The sequence below is a fragment of the Carlito syrichta genome, unplaced genomic scaffold (assembly GCF_000164805.1).
Source record: "Carlito syrichta isolate Samal-C Ts95f unplaced genomic scaffold, Tarsius_syrichta-2.0.1 Scaffold309408, whole genome shotgun sequence".
NCBI classification, from domain to species: Eukaryota; Metazoa; Chordata; class Mammalia; order Primates; family Tarsiidae; genus Carlito; species Carlito syrichta.
This window is the reverse complement of record NW_007253504.1, coordinates 58009-75500: the sequence shown is the minus strand read 5'-3', so window position 1 is coordinate 75500 and position 17492 is coordinate 58009. Positions and strand designations below refer to the sequence as shown.

At 48.8% G+C, this 17492-nt stretch overlaps 1 pseudogene; it reads left to right on the top strand.

The window, feature by feature from the left end:
* The window catches only part of LOC103269644, a 102534-nt pseudogene that overhangs the window by 34913 nt on the left and 50129 nt on the right, over nucleotides 1–17492 (top strand).

The following is a 17492-nucleotide window of genomic DNA, read 5'->3' as shown; positions in this document are numbered from 1 at the left end:
TGATTGGTGTGACACAGGGACTGGTCTTCATCCATAATCAGTGCCAGAGTGACCAGTCTTCCTCTGTGATGGATGTCCCAGTGATTGGCCCTCCTCTGTGATGGGTGCCCCAACAATTAACCATCCTCTACAATAATGAGTGCCTAGTGACTGGCCCTCTTCTGTTATGGGTGACACAGTGACTAGCCCTCCTCTCTGATGGGTGTCCCAGTGACAAGCCCTCCTCTGTGTGGGTTAGGCATCACTGGCGCACCTCTATGATCAGGGACCCAGTGCCTGCAGTGCCTGCAGTTCCTGGCCTTCCTCTGTTTTGGGTGCTCCAGTGACTGTCCCTCCCCCATGATGGGTGCCTCAGTGACTGGCTGTCTTTGATGAGTGCTAAAGTGACTAGCCCTCCCCTGTGATGAGTGCTCTAGTAACTGGGCCTCCTCCTAATTGGTGACACTGTGACTGGCCCTCTTTTGTGATGGGTGACTCGATGAATGTCCCTACTCTCAATGGGAGCCCCAGGGTCTGAGCCTCCTCTTTTTTTGAGTTTGAGTCTCACTCTTTTCACCAAGGCTGGAGTGTGGTGGCATGCTCACAGCCACTGCAGCCTCAACCTGCTGGGCTTAGGTAATCTCTGCCTCAGTCTTCCAACTAGCTGGAACTACAAACCCATGCCATCATGCCTGGCTACTAAACCTCCTCTTTTCCTTTTTTACCTCTTTTAATTTTTATTTAAAATTGTAGGGTACAATTCAGGACTAGGTATACAAATATTCACCATGCAGGTACCCTTATCTATGAGGTGTGTTCCCCCCTTCCCCAGGCAGATATCGACTACTGTCAATCCCACCTCTCCATCCCCCCAACACCCTCCCCGCAGTTTCCCACCACTTTCAATCCTTTTCTTATAGTAATACGGTAGTTGTTGAAGGTCCACTTATGAGTGAGAACACAGGGGAGGGCTAGTCACTTTAGCACTCATCAAAGACAGCCAGTCATTGAAGCAGCTATCACAGAATAGGGCCAGTCACTGAAGCACTCATCACAGAAGAGGCCCAGTCACTTGGACACCAATCACAGAGGAGGGCTACTCCCTGTGGCACCCATCACAGATGAAACCCAATCATGGGGGCATCCACCACAGAGGAGGACCAGTCTCTGGGGTACCCATCACAGAAGAGGGATAGTCTCTAAGACACCCATCACAGAGGAGAGGCAATAAGTAGGGCACCCATTATAGAGAAGAGCTAATCCCTGATGCACCCTTAAAAGATGGGTCACTTAGGCACCCATCACAAAGGAGGGTGAGACAGTGGGGCACACATTTTAGAGGAGTTCCAGTCACTAGGACATGCACAACAGATGTGGGCTAGTCACTCGGCTTCCATTAAAGAGGAGGCCCAGTAACTGGTAATCCCATCCCTGAGGAGAGTCAGTCACTTGGGTACCTTCCTTGGAGGAGGGCCATACACTGGGACACCCACCACGGAAGAAAGCTTATCACTGGGGAACAGATCACAGATGAGAGTCAGTAACTGGAACACCCAATACAGAGGAGGGCCAATCCCTGGGTACTCATCACAAAGGAAAGCCAGTCACCTAGGTAGCCATCACAGAGGAGGGCCAGTCACTAGGACAGTCATCAGAGAAGAGGGCCAGTCACTGAGGCACCCATCATGGGGGAGGGACAGTCACTGGAGCACCCAAAACAGAGGAAGGCCAGGAACTGCAGGCACTGCAGGCACTGGGTCCCTGATCATAGAGGTGCGCCAGTGATGCCTAACCCACACAGAGGAGGGCTTGTCACTGGGACACCCATCAGAGAGGAGGGCTAGTCACTGTGTCACCCATAACAGAAGAGGGCCAGTCACTAGGCACTCATTATTGTAGAGGATGGTTAATTGTTGGGGCACCCATCACAGAGGAGGGCCAATCACTGGGACATCCATCACAGAGGAAGACTGGTCACTCTGGCACTGATTATGGATGAAGACCAGTCCCTGTGTCACACCAATCACGAAAGAGCCTCAGTCACTTGGGAACCTGTAATGGAGGAGGGGTAGTCACTGGGGCACACATTATGTGGGAGAGCCAGACATCGGGGACAGCAATTACAGAAGAAAGCTAGTCACTTAGACAATCATAGAGAAGTATTAGTCACTGGGGAGTTTTTCACAGAGAAGAGCCAGTCACTAGGGCACCCCACACAGAGCACACTTGGAGACTGGGATACCATCGGAAAGGAGAGCCAATCACAGGGTCAGCCATCACAGAAGAGGTTTATTCACTGGGCCACCCATCACAGAAGAGGGCCAGTCAGTGGGGCACCCATCCAAGAGGAAGGTCAATCATTAGACAAGCATCACAGAGCAAGGCCAGTCATTGTGGCACCCACCACACAAGAGGGCCAGTCACAGAGGCATGCATCACAGAAGAGAGCAAGTCACTGGGATATTCATCATGAGGAGGACATGTCACTGGGATACCCATTATAAAGTAAGTCAAGTTGCTGGGACAGCCATCAAGTGGAGGCCGAGTCACTAGGGCATCTACTCACTGAGACACACATTATGTGGAAAACCCAGTCACTGGGGCAGTGATGACAGAGGAAACCCAGTCGGTGATGCACCCATCACAGAGGAGAGCGAGTCACTAGGGCATTATTCACAAAAGAGGGCCAGACGCTGGGGCACCCAGGGCAGAGAAGGACTAGTCACTGGAGCACCCATTGTGGAGGAGTGCCAGTCACTTGGACACCCGTCACAGAGGTGGGACAGTCACTGGGGCACCTATTTCAGAGAAGGTCTAGAGACTGGGCCACCCATCACAGAGGAGAACGAGTCACTAGGGCATTATTCACAAAAGAGGGCCAGACCCTGGGGCACCCAGGGCAGAGAAGGACTAGTCACTGGAGCACCCATTATGGAGGAGTGCCAGTCACTTGGACACCTGTCACAGAGGCGGGACAGTCACTGGGGCACCTATTTCAGAGAAGGTCTAGAGACTGGGCCACCCATCACAGAGGAGAGAGAGTCACTGGAGCAACAATTTTGGAGGAGACCAAATTACTAGGACATTCATCACAACAGGGCTAATCACTGGGACATGGATCACAGAAGATGGCCAGTCATTGGATTGCCAATCATAGAAGAGGCTCAGTTACTGGGACACTCATTATGGAGGAGGTCCACTCACTGTGACACTCATTACAGAAATGTACTAGTCACTGGGGCACCATCACACAGGAAGGTAAATCACTAGGACACCATTCACAGAGAAGGCACAGACACTGGGGTGTACATTATGGAAAATGTCCACTTACAGGGACACTCTTCATAAAGGAGGGCCTGTCACTTGTCACCCATTATGGAGGAGGCCCAGTAAATGGAACACTCATCACAGAGTAGGGCAAGTCACTGGAGTAATCACAAGTCTCTGGGGCACCAATCACAGAGGAGGCCCAGTCACTGGGGCACCAATCACAGAAGAGGGCCTGTCACTGGGGTACCCATTTTGGAGGAGGCCCAGACCCTGAAGCAACCATCAAAGAGGACAGTCACTGTGAAACCTGCCACAGAGGAGAGCCAGTCACTGAGACACATCACAGAGGAGGGCTAACCACTAGGGCACCAACTATGGAGGATGGCTAGTTACTGGGACACCCATCATATAGGAGGGTCAGTCACTGGGACATCCATCACAAAGGAGAACCAGTCATGGGCACCCATTATAGATGAGGGCCAGTCACTGGTGCACCCATAACAGAAAAAGACTTGTCACTGTGTCAGTCATCATAGAGGAAAGCCTGTTACTGGGACTATCATCACAGAGGACAACCAGTCACTGGGGCATCTATCACAGAGGAGAGCCAGTCAATGTGGTAAGCATCACAGAGGAGGCCCAGTCACTGAGGCATCCATCACAGAGGTGGGCCAGTCACTGAGGCACCCATTAGGATGAGGGCCAGTCAATGGGACATCAATCACAGAGGATTGTCAGTCACTGGGGTATCCCTCACAGAGCAGGCCTAGTTACTGCAGCATCCATTACAGAGTAGTGATAGGCACTGGGGCACCCATTACAGAGGAGGTCCAGTTATTGGGCACCCGTCAGAGGACTAGTCCCTGATGCACCCATCAGAAAGGATGTCCAGTCACTGAGGCAACCATCACAGAGTAGGGCCAGTCGTGGGGTATCCATCACAGAGGTGCACACATCACATAAAAGAGCCAGTCATTAAGGCGCCAATCACAGAAGAGAGGCTGTAACTGGGGCATCCATATGAAGGAAGGCCAGTCACTGTGGCATCCATTATGGAAGTGGAAAATCACCTGGGAACCATTATAAAGAGTGCCAGTCAGTGGATGACCAAATACAGAGGCACCAATTACAAAGGAGGCACATTAAATGAGAAACCCATCACAGAGGCAAGCTAGTTAATGAGGCACCCATCACAGAGAAGGGCGAGTCACTGAAGTACCTCCCACAGAGGAGAGGCAGTCACTTGTGCTCCCATTATGAAGAAGGGCCAGTCAGTGGGGCAGCCATCATTGTGGAGGGCTAGTCACTGATGTGCACATCACAGAGAAGAGGCAGTCACTGGGGTTTTCAAAATGAAGGAAGGCCAGTCAATGGAGCATCCACCACAGAGGAGGGCCAGTCACTGGACTACCCATGATAGAGGAAGTCTGGTCACTGAGGCACACGTCACAGAGGAGAACCAGTCACTGGAGCTCCCAGTTTGAAGGAGGACCACTTACTGGGGTAGCTATGACAGAGAAGGACCAATCAATGGGGCACCCATCACAGAAGAAAGTCATCGAGACACCCATCACAGAGGAAAGCCGATCACAGATGCACCTATCAGAGAAGAAAGACAGTCACTGGGGCATGCAACACATAGACCAGCCAATATGGCACCCATCACAAAGGTACCCATTAATTGAGGCACCTATCACAATGAGACCAAGTCATTGGTTCACCCTTTAAAGAGGATGGCCATTCACTGTGGCAACCATCACACAGGAGGCCTAGTCACTGAGGCACACATCACAGAGGAGGCCCAGTCACTAGGGCATCCATCCCAGGGAGGGCCCATCACTGAGGCACCATTCACAGAGGAGGGACAGTCACTGAGACACAAATCACAGAGGAGACCCAATCACCAGTACAAACCTCACAGAAGAGGACCAGTCACTGGGACACCCAACACAGAGGAGGGCCAGTCACTTTGGCATGCATCACAGAGGAGAGCCACTCACTGAGGCATCCATCACAGAGAAGGGCCAGTTATTGTGGCACCTTTCACAGAGGACAGCCACTCACTGGGGCACTGATCACATAGAAAAGCCAATCACTGGGGCAGGCATCACAGAGGAGGGTATGTTTCTGGGACACACATTACAGTAGAGGCCCAGTCACTGGGACTTCCATCACAGATGTAGGCTATTCACTGAGACACCAACTATGGAGGAGGCCCATTTATTAAAATACCATTACAGAGGAAGGCTGGTCACTGGGGCATCCATTATCAAGGATGATCAGTCATTGGGGCACCTATCACAGAGGCGACTCAGTCACTGGAGCACCTATTATGAAGGAGGCTCAGTCATTAAGACACCCATCACTGAAGAGGGCCAGTCAATGGTGCACCTCTTACAGAGGAAGGCCAGGCACTGGAACAACCATCACAAAGGAGGTCTTGTCACTGGGCAACCCATTATAGTGAGTGTTCAGTTACCAGGACACCCATCACAGAGGAGGGCTAGTTACTAAGGCACCCATTATAGAGGATGGCGAGTAACAGGGCCATCAATCACTGAAAATTCCAGTCACTAGTGCACATATAATAGAGGAGGGCTAGTCACTGGGGCACATAATATGTAGGTGAACCAATCACTGAGGCACCCATCACAGAAGAGAATCAGTCACTGGGGCATTTTTCACAGAAGAGGGCCAATCACTGGTGCACCCAACACAGAGGAGAGCCAGTCTCTAGGGAATTCATTACAGAGAAGGCCCAGTCACTGGAGCATCTACCACACGGGAGTGCCAGTCTCTGGGACACCCTGTGTGATGGTTGCCACAGTGAGGGCATTACAGAGGAGGGCTAGTGACAGGGAAAACAACTGTGGAGGAGGCTCAACTATAGGAACATCAATCACAGAAGAAGCCTAGACTCCGGGACACTATTATGGAGGAAGCCAAGTTACTTGAACACCCATTACAGAGGAAGACTAGTCACTGAGACACAAATCAAAAAGGAGGCCAAGTCAAAAGAGAACCTATTACAGAGGAGGCCCATTCCTATGACACTCATCACAGAAAGGGACCAGTAACTGAGGCCCACATTATGGAGGAGGCCTAGTAAGTGGTACACCCATTACAGAGGAGGGATGGTCAATGAGGCACCCCTTATGAAGGAGACCCAGGCACTGGTGCAAACAGTCAGAAAAGAGAGCCACCAACTAGAGCACCCATAATGGAGGAGAGACAGTTACTGAGGCATCCATTATGAAGGAGGCCAAGTCCCTGTGGCAGCAGTCACATAGAACCAGCTACTGGGGAACCCATCACAGAAGAGGGCCAGTCACTAGGACATCCATTATGAAGGAAACCCAGTCACTGTAAACATCAAACATTAGAGAGGAAAACTAGTCACTAGGACATCCATCATGGAGGAGAATCAATCACTGGGGCACCATCATAGAGGAGAGCCAGTCACTAGGGCTCCCATCACAGAAAACACCTAGCTACTGCAGCACCCATCACAAAGGAGAGCTATTCACTGGGACAAACATCACAGAGGAAATCCATTCACAGGAGCACCAATCACAGAAGAAGTCTAGAAACTGATGCACCTATCACAGAGAAGGAATAGTCACTGGGACATCATCAGCGTGCAGAGCCAGTCCCTGAGGCACCCATCACACAGGAGGGCCAGTCACTGAGGCATCCATCCAAGAGAAGTTCAGTCACTGAGGCACCCATCACAGTGGAGGGCTAATCACTGTGGCATCCATAACAGAGGAGGGCAAGTCACTGTGGCTTGAATCACTGAAGAGGGTCAGTCACTGGGACAACCATCATGAAGGAGGACCAGTCACTGGGGCATGAATCACTGAGGAGAATCAGTCACTGAGAAACCCATCACAGAGAAGAGTTAGTCACTAGGACACCTATTATAGAGGAGGGCCAGTCACTTGGGCATTTATCACAGAGGAGAGCCAGTCACTGGGACACCCATCACAAAAAGAACCAGTTGAAGGAAAACAGAGCATAAGCTGACAAGGTCCTTATGTTTCTTGGCTTGTGTTCAGGGAACCAAGCCTACATTTCCTTTGTCTCCCCTGACCTTTTGGTTTCATTTCTATGGATAGCTAAGCAGCACCAAGTCTGGCCCAGAAGCTGCTTATCCTAAGTGATTGCCTTGCTTAGCATAGACATTAAGATATGCATAGTTTAGTCATTGATACTTACCCTGCTTGTGTGATTTAATTCATATATCCTGCTTGTGTGGTTTTGCCCTCTCTTGTGTGATTTTTGTCCTATATAAGAGGCATGCGGTGAAAATAAATTTGTTCTCTCTCACTCTCAGCTACCTGGGAGAGAACCCTCCCAATCCCACTGTTTCTCTGTCTCCTTCTTTTCCCTCCCCACACCTCAGGCCCTACTCAGCAGAGGCTGGAACTCCACACTAGTCACTGGGGCACCCATCAAAGAGGAGGGCTAGTCATTGGAGGAGCCCCTGATCACAGATGAGGACTAGTCACTGAGGAACCAAATTTGTAGCGGGGCAAGTCACTGAGGCACCATTCACAGATGATTCCCTGTCAATGGAGGACCTATTATGGAGGATACCCAATCACTGGGACATCCATCACAGAGAAGGGCCAGTAACTGGGACACCCAATAAGGAGGATGCTAAGAAATTGAGGCACACATCACAGAGAAGGACTAATCATTGGGGCACCCATTTTGGAGGACACCTAGATACTAGGATACCTATCGCAGAAGACTAGTCAGTTGGGCACCCTTTACAGAGGATGGCCAGTCACTGTGGCACCAATTACAGTAGATGTCTTGTCACTGGAGCTCCCATTATGGAGGAAACCCACTCACTGTGACACCCATCACAGAGGAGGGCTAATCACTGGGCACTCATCATATATGAAAACCAGTAACTAATGCACCAATCACAGAGGAGTTCCAGTCACTGTGGCACACATTATGGATGAGGCCCAGTCCCTGGATATCTATCAAAAAGGGGGGCCAGTAACTGGGGTATTCATTATGAAGGAGACCCAGGAAGTGGGAGAGGAGAAGAGGGTAGTCAATTGGGCAAACTCTATAGAGAAGAGCTAGTCACTGGGACACCAATCACAGAGGAGGCCCAGTCACTGTGAAACCCACAATGATGATAGGACAGTCACTGGCATACCCATGATGGAGGAGGCACAGTCACTGGGGCACAAATCACAGAGGAGGACTTGTCATTGGGGCACCTATTATGGAGGAGGGTCAGTCACTGGGGCACCCATTGCAGAGGAAGACTTGTCACTAGGATCTTCATTATGGATGAGGGCCAGTCACTGGGACACTGGTCACAGTGTAGGGACAGTCACTGGGACAGCCAACCCAGAAGAAAGTCAATCTCTGGGGCAGTAATTACAGAAGAGGACCAGTCGTTTGGACATGTATCACAGATCAGTCAGTCACTGTAGCACCCATGATAGAAGAGGGCTAGTCACTAGGGCATCTATTGTGGAGGAGGCTCAGTCAATAGGGCACTGATCACAAAGGAGGTCAAGTCACTGGGGCCAGTCACTGAGACACCCATCCCAGAAGAGTGCCAGTCATTGAGAGACTGATCACAGAGTAGGGTCAGTCCCTGAGGCAGCAATCACAGAGGATCACAAGTCACTGAGGCTCCCATCACAGGGGACAGGCAGTCACTGAGGCACTCATCCTAGAGCAGGGCCATTCACTGAGATACTCATACCAGAGGAGGACTAGTCAATGGGACACTCAAAAGAAGGAGGGCAAACCACTGGGATACAGATTGCACCCATCCCAGAGGAGAACCAGTCCCTAAGGCACCCATCCCAGAGGATATCACTGGGACAGCCATCACATAGGAAGACCAGTCACAGGGACATGCATCACAGAAGCAAGGCATCAAGAATAGAAAAGGGAGAGTCATGAGCTCACCAATTATGGAGAAGGACCAGTCACTGGGGCACAGATCACAAAGGAGACCAATCACTGGGCCACTGATCAAAGAGGGGTGCCAGTTATTGGGGCAATCATCACAGAGAAGTGTCAGTCATGGCACACTTATTATTGAGGGGTGTCAGTGATTGAGACACCCATCAGAAATGAAGGCTAATCACTGGGATACCCATTACAGAGAGCCAGTCACTGGGATAGCCATCACAGAAGAGAGTCAGTCATTGGGGCACACATCAGAGAAGAGGGTCTCTCACTGGGACAGTCATTATGGAAGTGGTCCAGTCACAGGATAATCCATCACAGAAGAGAGACAATTACTGGGACACACATCTCAGAGGAGAGCCAATCACTGTGGCACCCATCACAGAGGAGGCTAGTCACTTGAATCTTTATTATCAATGAGGACCAGTCACTGGGGCATCAATCAGAGTAGGGCCAGTCACTGGGGCACCCAACACAGAGGAGAGCCAGTCACTGAGGCACAAATCACAGAAGAGGGCCAGTCACTGGAATATGCATCACAGATAGGAACCAATCATAGGAGTGCCTGTGATAGAAGAGGGCTAGTCACTAGAGTAACCATTATGGAAGAAAATCAGTTAGTAGAGCACCAATGACAAAGGTGGGCCAGTCACTAGGGCACCCATCCCAGAGGAGACCCAATAGAAGGAGGGCAAGTCATTGGGACACTGATCACAGAGGAGGGTAAGTCACTAAGGCATCCATCCCAGATGATGACAAGACACCAGGGCACCCATCACAAAAGAGGGCCAGTGACTGGGACATGCATCGCAGAGGAGAGCCAGTGATTAGAGCGCCCATCATAGAGTAGAGTCACAAGTGCACTGATTATGAAGGAGGGCCAGTCACTTGGGCACAGACCACAAAGGAGGCCTGTCACTGGGCCACTGATCACAGAGGAGGGTCAGTCACTAGAGCAACCATCTCAGAGGAGTACCAGTCACAGGGGAACCCAACACAGATGAAGACTGGTCACTGGGACACCCATAACAGAGGAAATCCAGATAATTGGATAACCATCACAAAGGGGAGCCAGTCATTGGGGCACCCATCAGAGAAAAGGGCCAGTTGCTGTGGCAGTCATAATGGAGGCTGTCCAGTCAATGGGGCAACCATCAAAGAGAAGAGCTAGTCACTAGGACACACATCACAGAGGAGAGCTAATCACTGTGGCACCCATCAGAGAAGGGCTAGTCACTCTCACCTTCATTATGAATGAAGGCCAGTCACTGGAAAACTCATCACAGAGGAGGGCCAGTCATTGGGCACCCTACAGAGAGAAGAGCCAGTCATTAGGGCACAAATCACAGAAGAGTGCCAGTCACTGGAACATACATCACCGATGAGAGCCAGCCAGTGGTACACCCATGTTCAAAGATGACTAGTCACCAGGGCACTCATTATGGAAGAAGGCCAGTCAGTGAAGCACAAGTCACAAAGGAGGACCAGTCACTGGGGCACCCATCACAGAGGAGAGCCAGTCATTGGGGCACCCATCCCAGAGGAGAGCAAGTCACTGGGGCACCCAATAGAAGGAGGGCCAGTCACTTGGATGCCAATCACAGAGGAGAGCCAGTCACTGAGACACCTATCCCAGAGGATAACCAGTCACTGGGGCACTCCATCACAGAGGAGAGCCAGGGAGTAGAGCACCTATCATAGAAGAGGAATAGTCACAAGCACACTGATTATGGAGGAGGGCCAGTAACTGGGGCACAGATCACAAAGGAGGGCTGTCACTGAGACAACAATTACAAGGGAGGGCCAGTTACTGGGCAACCATCATAGAGGAGTGCCAGTCATGAGGCACCCATTATAAAGAAGTGTTAGTCACTGGGGCACCTAGCACAGAAGAAGGCTATCACTGGGGTAACATCACAGAGAAGAGCCAGTCACCAGGTCAACCATCACAGAATACAACTAGTAACTGGGGTAGCAATCACAGAGAAAAGCTAGTCACTGGGAAGCCATAACACAGCAGGATCAGTCACTGGGGTATTTTTCACTGAAGAGGGCCAGTCCCTGGGACACCCATAACAGAAGAAGGTCAGTCAGTTGGGCAACCATCACAAAGGAGGGCCAGTCACTGAGGCACCCACCACAGAGAAGTGTCTATTACTTGGATGCCCATCACAAATGTGGGCTGGCCACTGGGTACACAATATGAAGGAGGTCCAGTCACTGGGACGTCCATAACAGAGAAGAGCCAGTCACTTTTGTACCCATTATGGAGAAGGACTAGTCACTGTGGAACCCATCACAGAAGGCTAATCACCGAAGACCAGGAGGCTTCTGGTGAAGATAGAGACTGTGACTGGAACACCAATCACCGAGTAGGGACAGTCAATGAGGTACCAAACACAAGGAAGAGATAGTTACTGAGGAACCTATCCCAGATGTGGGCCAATCACTGAGACAGCCATCACAGAAAAGGGCCAACCACATGGGCACCCATCACAGAGGAGAGTCAGTCACTGGGGGACCCAAGACAGAAGAGGGTCAGTCCCTGGGGCACCCTTAACAAAGGAGGGTAAGTGACTGGAGCACCCATCACAGAGACTAGCCAGTCATGGGAGAAACCCTCACAAAAGTAAACTAGTCACTGGGGCACCCATAACAGAAGAGGGCCAGATACTAGGAATCCCATTATGAAGAAGGGTCAGTCATTGGGACTACCATTCAGAGGAGGGTCAGTCACTATGGCACCCATCACTGAGGAGGGCCAGTCACTAGGAAACCAATCACAGAGGGGCTTGAAACTGGGGACCTGTTATGGAGGAGGCACAGTTATTGGACACCCATCACTGAGGAGGGCTAGTCTCTAAGGCATCCATTATGTAGCAGGGCCAATCTCTCAGACACCAATCACTGAGGAAGCCCAATCACTTGGGCACCTATGATGGAGGAGGGCTAGTCACAGTTTCACCCATTATCTAAGAGATCTTGGCACCGGGTCAGCAATCACAGAGGAAATCTTGTCACTAGGGTACCCATCACAGCAGAGGATCAATCAATGGGGCATTTTTCACAGAGGAGGGTCAGTTACTTGGGCACCCATCACTGAAGAGGACCAGCCACTGAGACACCAATCAAAAAGAAGGTCTTGTCACTGAGAAGGAGGAGACCAGTTATTGGGACACCATCACAGAAGAGGACTAGTCACTAGGACACCCATTTTGTAGGACAGTCAGTCACTGGGGCACCAATCACCAAAGAGACACAGTCACTAAGGAACCCAAAATGGAGGAGAGTGAGTCACTTGGGCACCCATCATAGAGGAGAGCCAGTCGCTGAAGCAGCTATGATAGAGGAGGGAGAGGAGGGAGAGCCACGGAAGAGACCCAGTCACTGAGACGCCCAATAGAAGCAAGGCCAATCACTGGGACCTGATCACAGAGTAGGGACAAAGGGGCACCCATCACAGAAGAGACACACTCTCTGGGGCACCCATCACAGAGGAGGGTTAGTCACCAGGGCACCCATTACTGAGAAAGCCCAATCAGTGGGGCACAGATCCCAGTGGATGGGTAGTCACGGAGTCACTCATCACAGAGTAGTACCAGTCTCTGGAGCACCCGTCACAGATGAGAAGGCTAGTCTCTGAGGCACCCATCACAGATGAGAAACAGTAACTGGGGCTCCCATTATAGAGGAGGACCAATCACTGGGGTAACCATCAAGGGGAGGGTCAGTCACTAGGGCATTCATCAAAGAGGAGGGCAAGTCACTGGGTCACCCGTTTTGTAAGATGGCTAATCCTTAGAACACCCATCACAGAGATAGGTTAGTCACTGGGGCACCCATTAAGAATGAGGCCCTGTCACTGGGACTCTCATTCTAGAGGAGAGTCTTTCACTAGGGTAGTACCCATTATGAAAAAGGGCTAGTGACTAGGTTGTCCATCACAGAAGAAAGCTAATCACTGGGGCACAGATCATGGAAAAGAACCAGTCACTGAAACACCTATCATAAAGGAGGGCTAGTTACTAGGGCACCCATCACAAGGGAGGCCAGTCACTGGGAGACCTATCACAGTGGAGTGCCAGTCACTGGGAGCCCATCATAGAGGTGACTACTAACTGGGTTACCCATCACAAAAGAGTGTCAATAACTGGGCACTGATTACAGAGGAGAGCTGGGTACTGAGAAACTGTTCACAGAGGAGGGCCAGTCAATGAGGGTCCCAACTAGTAACTAAACCATTCATCATAGAGGAGAGCCAGTCACTTGGGCACCAATCACAGGGGAGGCCTAGTAACTGGGGTAGTCATTTTAGGGGAGACTGTCAGTGGGGCATTGATCACAGAGAAGGACCAGTCACTGGGGCACCCAAAACAGAGAAAAGTCTGTCACTGGGGCACCCATACTAGAGGATGACACATCACTAGGACACCCATCACAGAGAAGAGCTATTCTCTGGTGCACTGATCACAGAGGAGAGATGATCACTGTGGCACTCGTCACAGAGGAGGGCAAGTCACAGGGGTACCCAATATGGATGAGGGTCAGTCACTGGGACACTGATCACAAGGAAGTATTGTCACTTTGACACCCATCACAGAGAAAAGCCAGTCACTTGGGAAAAAGTTACAGAAGAAGGCTAGTTGCTGGGGTACCATTCACAGATCAGACTAATCACTGGGGCACCCATCACAGAGCAGAGTCATTCACTGGGTCAGCCATCACAGAAGAGGGCCGGTCACTTTGGCACCCATCAGAGAGAAGGGTTGAAAACTGGGACACCTACCACAGTGGAGGGACATTCACTGGAGCACCCATCACCTTGCAGGGTCACTCACTGTGGTATCCATCGCAGAGGAGGGCCTATTACAAAGGCATGCATCACAGAGAAGGGTTAGTCACTAAATCACCCATCACAGAAAGAGCTTGTCATTGTGGCACCCATCAGAAAGGAAGACTGTCATTTGGAGACCTAGTATGGAAGAAGGCCAGCAACTGTGACACCCATCACAGAGGAGGGTCATTCACTGGGGCACTCATTACAGAAGTGTACTACTCACTGGAGTATCCATTACAGAGAAGGGCCAATCACTGGGGCACACCTCATGAAGGAGGGCCAGTCGCTGAGGTGGAAAAATGGTTTGTATCCTAGGAGCTAGAGTGACACAACTGTTTTACGGGGTTCACAATAAGTACTTTCAGCAACAAGGAAGTTTAAATGATGTTTCCTTTTTCCTGTCCCAAAGAAGTGTTTTCCAGTGGTAATGGGTGCATTTATCAGAGACGGGCAAAGTCGCCTACAAACCTATGTTGATACTAAACTGTAGAAGTTTCCACATTATCTGTGTAGCTTCACTCTAGGTAAGAGCTTGGCAAAACATGTATCAGGATTTCTTTAAAGCATAGTGAGAAAAACAAAATAAAATAAACAGGTATTTCCTTAATTTGACACAGAAAGCTCGCTGATGGATTCACCCATTGAAACGGTTTGCAGTGTAATCTAAAGAGTCTAACTCCACACTCTTGTTTCATTTATTGATTTATCTATTTATGTATTTGGGAGTTAGCATAACACTTTCACAACTAAAGGAGACTGATAAATTGCCTTTGAAGGAAGCCAAAAGAAAACTTTACCTGTTCTCAGGGACCTTAAAGAGAAAACACAACTGTGCATGTTGAAAGTCTTTTTGCATAAAAAATAACAAAATGTGATGTGATCATTTATGTCAGCTCAGGAAACAAAGCCTGGTGGGACACCAGAAAGTCAAAAACCTACTCTGGAATTCCCATGCCAAAAGAGAGCTTAGCTGGGCAATAAAAATCATTATGCTCAAGGAGAAACACCTGAGTGCTACCTACTTCCGGGTTTAATTGGTGACTGTTTCTCAATACCTCAGAAGGCTAAATCTAGGTCAAACGAGAAAAAGTCAGATGGAATGAAGATAGGCTCAATTCATTAAAGAGTTAATAACTCATACCCATTATTCTAACTGGAGCTTAAGGATTTAGATGATTTCACTCCTTGAATTAATTTAGGCAAGCCCATAGTATTTAAGAATATACATAGCATTTTTTCGGGTTTTTATATATGTGAAACTCCAAATAAAGTGTCTAGATCAGTTTTTATAAAAACACTAAGAGAAAATTCTTTTCCCTATGGAAGCTGAGAGAAAAAAAAACCACAATTCCATATGGAAACATGATTTGTATCCTATGTGCTAGAGTATGATGATTATTTCATGGGGTTCACAATAAAAGTACTTTTAGAAAAAACAATGTAATGAGGTTTTTCTCTACTTGTCCCAGAGACTTGTTGCCCAGTGGTAATTAATGCACTCATCAAAGAGGGGCAAAGTCACCTACAAACATAGATTGACAATTACCAGTTAAGGCTTCCAATTTATTAGAGTAGCTTCAGTCTAGTTAAGAGTTTGGCAAAGCAGGTATTTTTATGACCAAACTGCAAGAAAGGAGAATCGCCAGCACACCCGGGTTCGAATTTCGTGTCCTTTAATAGCGTGCGGTCAAGAGTAGGCTCACACCAAAATCACATCACTCTTGATGATGAACTAAACAAGAAAAAGCTTATAAAGGCCAAAACTGCAAGTGGGCTACATAGTAGGGGAGTGAGAGAACAAGGAACTAAAAACAAAAGGAAAAGCTTCTTGGATTGCAGTTAACAAGGCATACAATTACACAGAACTTGTGACTAGGGAGTTTTCAAATGGTCAGCAAAAATAATCAGGGAAACAAGGTTGTGGTCTGTGGTCATGGGAACATTACAACAATTACACGTATACCCTGGGGGGGGTCATTTTTAAGTCAGGCAAACAGCTAAGATGAAAGATTTCAACCAAAAAAAAAGAGTTACTTATATCAAGCAAGCTATTGCAATTATTTTGCATATTTCATTAGCTATTTAATTCCCCCCTTTTAGTTGTACAAGAGTCAGTTTGTTGACTCATCGGTCATGGGTACAGAATTATAGGTTTTTGCATGCATAAGTTTTGCAGAGTTGGTTTATAGCAGATTACATGTAACTTAAGTTGGAATTTATGACTTGTGCAAAGTTAGTTAGCTTTAATTTTCCGTGGACCAGGGCAGCGGTGCTGAGTGCAGCTGTTTCAGCTATGCTGAACCCAATTAAGGCAGGCACTGGTAGGGGGACAGCATGTTTCCAACGGGTTGTCAGAAGACCAGGAGGATTGAATAAAAGGGCCCCTTTAGGACCACTGTAAGCATATACCTGGGAAGTACTTGAGCAGTAATACATAGGATAGGCTTACTGTTTAACATTTCAGCAGTAATACAGGTTATAAGACCTACGGTCAGAGTTAAAGCAATTGGGATAACAAAGGCAAGGGCTAAGGAATGATACGATACATTCAGAGAATTGCTAACCAGTAAATCAGTCTATTTGGGGCAGTTGGAGTCTCACGTTTCAGGTGTGTGTCAGTTGGTCAGCCTGTGGTGTGGTTGAAGCAGGTCAGAGGGCTTGGAGGATGATTTTGAGAGGGTTTTTTAGGATCCCTCATTGCTGTCTAGTTGTCTGAGCAAGGTGGAGTGACATCAGTTTCCGTGGCTCTCTTGGTTTGAGTGTGATGAATCCAGGCTGGTGTCCCATTTGACTTTGAGTGCTGTTAGAATGGTCATGGTGATGATAAAAGGGTTCTTCCAGGCAGGAGTTAGCTCTTTCTTCTGGAACCTTTTGATGAAAACCAGTTCTCCAGGCTAAAATGAATGACAAGTCATGGAAGATGGAGTGGGCAAAACAGCACAGACACTGGAGTGGACAGAGGCCTGGACCTGCTGGAGGAACTGGAGATACTTTAACAGAGACTGCTCACAACCAGGGCAATAGAGGAGGGGGTTTTCTAAGCAGGATTTGATATGGGGTAAACCTAGTCTTTTATGGGGTGTATTGAGTTTGGAGAAGAGCTAAAGGCAAAAGACTTACCCATTTTTCAAATTTGGTTAAAGTAGATTTTAGAGTTCGGTTCATACGTGTATCTGTCCAGAACTTGGCCGTCAGTAGGCCCAATGTAACTTTGAATTAATGTTTAGTGCTTTACTAACCAGTTGTACTATGGATGAGGTAAAGGCAGGATCATTATCAAAGCCAATATAAAGGGGGATCCCAAACCTAGGAATAATTTTATTTAACAAAAACCTTGTAACCCTAAGTGTGGTTTCATTTCTTGTGACAAAGGTTTCCATTTAATCCAAAAAAGTGTCTATAACAAACCAGCAAGTATTGATAACCAGCATGGGGGGTTTTTACCTCGGTAAAG